Raw genomic sequence first — 3,912 nt, forward strand, 5'->3', positions numbered from 1 at the left:
CTGTCCTGGAACTCACTTTGTAGACCAGGCTGGCCTCAAACTCAGAAATCCACCTGCCTCTGCCTCCCAAGTGCTGGGATTAAAGGCATGCGCCACCACCGCCCGGTTAGATTTGTGTTGTATGACTGTCTACATTTAGAACATTTTTTTTCTTTTTCTCTTTCCCTTCCTTCCTTCCTTCCTTCCTTCCTTCCTTCCTTTCTTTCTTTCTTTCTTTCTTTCTTTCTTTTTTGTTTTTTTGAGACAGGGTTTCTCTGTACAGTCCTGGCACTCACTCTGTAGACCAGCCTGGCCTCAAACTCAGAAATCCGCCTGCCTCTGCCTCAAGGCATGTACCACCACACCCGGACACCCAGCCTAGAACATTTTTTTTCTTATGTTGGTACCTTTAAGTGTTCCTCCCCCAAACACTTTCAGAGTTTCAGTACATCCACTAACTAGGAAAGGAACCTTGAATCCAAACAACAAACCCATTCAAAACTGAGGGGGGAAAAGAAAAAAGAAGAAGAAGAAGAAAAAAAACTTGGAATAATTCTAACCCAGGAAGTGAAAGGCCTCTACAATGAAAACTTGGGCTAAGAAAAAAACTTGGAAGAAAAAATAGAAAAAGACACTGAAAGACATAATCCCAGGGCATCCAGGAGTGTGCCGCCACACCTGGCTTCTTACGGATCCAAACTCAGGACTTCCTGCTTTCAGCAAACACTTGGCTAACTGAAGCATCGCCCTGGCATCATCACCACTGCTCTGGGAGTGCCAAGCAGCACGGTTTTCCCAGTGTCCCCTCCCCTTCCTTCACTGATATGCAAGTTTTCTCCCCACCCTTCCCTTCTCTCTTTAAAATGTCTCACCAAGTACAGAGTATCAATGTTCTGAGGTTCTTGGTTTTAAGCTGTGGCCCCGATCTCTGGGAAAGGAGAGCTCCCCAGAACATTCCAGTCCCCAGATGGACAGACAGACTGGACAGACAGACTGGAGTGTTTCCTGTTGTGCGTTGTGACCTTTTGTCCCACAGACCTGCCTGCAGGCCAATTTGATGGAGGCAGTTCTTCTACTGAGGTTCCCTTATTCCAGATGAGTACGGTTTATGTGTGCGTGTGTTGGTGTATGTGTGTGCATGTGTATGGATGTGTAGGCGTGTTTATGTGGTGGCTGCATGTGCATGTGTGTGTGTTTGGGTTTGTGTGTGGGGTGTGTGGGTGTTTGTGTGTGTATGTCTGTGTGTGTGTGCACACAAGTCAGTGCAGTTGTAGAGGTCAGAGGACAACTTGCAGGAGGTGGTTCTCTCCTCCCACCATGTGGTTTCCAGGGATTGACCTCAGGTCACCAATCTTGGCAGCAGGTGCTTTTACACATTGAATCATCTCCACAGCCCTGCTGATAATCATTATTCCTTTGTGAGAGCCACTGATGATTTTACAGGTAGGTTTGTGAATCTTTGTTGGGAGTTTGATGATTTCAGTATTCTTGGAGTGGGTGACTGAGCAGTTATCATCTCTTGGAGGGATTGCCTTGGCTCTTTGGTGTTTCTGTGTTGTGCTTTGTGCTCTGTTGTTTTGGGACTCTCCCTCAGTCTTTCTGGTTGCCTCAGTAAACAGCCTTCTTTTAGGGGCCCAATCTCCAGTAGCATTCTGAGAGAGGAGAACAAATTAACAGCAACAACACCCAAACTAACCAGGTAACAGAAATGCATGCAGTTGTAGTCAATTGAAGCCAATAGATGGCCATAGGTCAGAAAATGGCAAAAAGAGTGGAGTGTATGCTATAGACACACTCATTCACACTCACATACACATTTATCCAAGAGTAAAATATAGAAAAATACCATCAAATAATACCAATAAGGAAAGAAAGAAAAATGAAAGGGGAGTGAAAAAATCTAATTAAAGATTTAAAAAGCAGCCGGGCGGTGGCGGTGCATGCCTTTGATCTCAGCACTTGGGAGGCAGAGGCAGGTGGATTTCTGAGTTCTAGGCCAGCCTGGTCTATGGAGTGAGTTCCAGGACAGCCAGGGCTACACAGAGAAACCCTGTCTTAACCCCTCCCCCCAAAGATTTAAAAAGCAGATGAGAAAGAAGAGGGGCTGGAGAGTCAGCTTGGCTGCTCTTACTGAAGACTTGGGTTTGTTTTCAGCACCCACCATGCTTACAAGCATCTGTAGCTCCATTTCCTGAGGTTATGGCGCCCTCTACTGGCCTCTGGGGGCACTCCACACACTATAGGCACATTCAGGGAAACGCTCATACGCATAAAATACATAAATCTTTAAAAAAATATATATCTTAAAAAAGAAATGAAGAAAATGATTCAGTCAAAGATTTTAAAAAGTGATAAGAGGATTAAAAATTAAACATTAAGGGGCTGGAGTGATGGCTCAGCGGTTAAGAGCACTGACTGCTCTTCCGAAGATCCTGGGTTCAAATCCCAGCAACAACATGGTGGCTCACAACCATCCGTAACCAATCTGATGCCCTCTTCTGGTGCATCTGAAGGCAGCTACAGTGTTCTTAGATATAATAATAAATAAATCTAAAAATATATTAAACATTAAAAGGTGAGGAAATGAAGTGAGCTGTTAAAAAAAAAAAAGTGTAATTATTCAACCGAACAGGTATGGCATTTTAAAAGTATACTTAAGTGGACAAAAATGGTACCGGTTTCCTTTTCATTAAAGATATCAGCTGTGTCAGTAGAGGTGAAAGATAACAGCCAACTGAGCATCATTATCTCTGTGACCTGGCAGTTTCCTTTGGAGAGGCCACAGGGCACGCACTGTTTACCTTTTCCTCCCTCACTGTGTCCCTAGGCTAGCAACCAGAGGGAGTGGTTTGTGGGCACAGCCAGTTTCACTCTTGGCTGCCTTGCTCCAGGATGGGCTGGGGTGGAACACAGGTTCTATTGCACTCGTTTACTGGGAGATTAGTTTGTCTGCACACTACTAAGGCAGCATTAGTATTGGAGGTTCTGACTTAGATCTAAGTCCTGCCTGAGTCCTGCCTCCTCCCATCTCAGCACCAGCTCACACCCTTGCACCTGTTGGCTCTCCTCTTACACTTTTGCTAATCCCCTTTGTATCTCAAAAGCAGTTTCCAACTACATGGAGCTGAGTATTTTGACTCGGTCTACTCACTCTTTTATAACCAACATTTGGAGGGCCAGCTATGACTCTGGTTACAGTTCCAAGAGACAGGGGAATGCTGTGACTTTGAACTTAAAGATGGCTCCTGGACACTGCATTTGGGCTACATACTGGGAAGAACGAACTTCCCTAGGGCCATGTGCTGTGCAGATTCCAGGGCCCTTGTCTTTTCATAAGACTTTTGCTGTTTTCTGTTTCTCCTTTCTTTTGCCTCCACCCATGGCTGTGTGCCTGTTGCAGGGTCATTCTCTTATCAAAGTTTCTTGAATTTTTCTCAGGTCTGTTTTTTACAATTAAACAATACTTATCTTCTCATCTATCCAAATCTATCTGTCTGTCTGTCTCTCTGTGATAGCTCTGGCTGTCCTGGAACTTGTTTGATAGACAGGGTTGGCCTGTACTTGCATGTCTCTGCCTCCTACGTGCTGTGATTAACACTGTGCACTACCACACCTACTGGCTAAATCATTCTTGCTTTCCCTCCAACTCTGTATTTTTCTGGACTTTCATCCTATATTTTTCTTACATCAAGTACATTAAGACAAACCTATTATATATTTCTTTTGTTTGAAAGTATTTTTATTACTATGATGTTATACTTCCTTCCTAAGTGTTGCTATAATTCTTACCTTATATGATCATAGGCTTTTTAATTTTTTTTTAATTTTTAAATTTTTAATTAATTAATTTATTTATTTTTCGAGACAGGGTTTCTCTGTGTAGCCCTGGCTGTCCTGGAACTCACTCTGTAGACCAGGCTGGCCTCAAACTCA

This window comes from Mus caroli, chromosome 11, assembly GCF_900094665.2.
Source record: "Mus caroli chromosome 11, CAROLI_EIJ_v1.1, whole genome shotgun sequence".
NCBI lineage: Eukaryota > Metazoa > Chordata > Mammalia > Rodentia > Muridae > Mus > Mus caroli.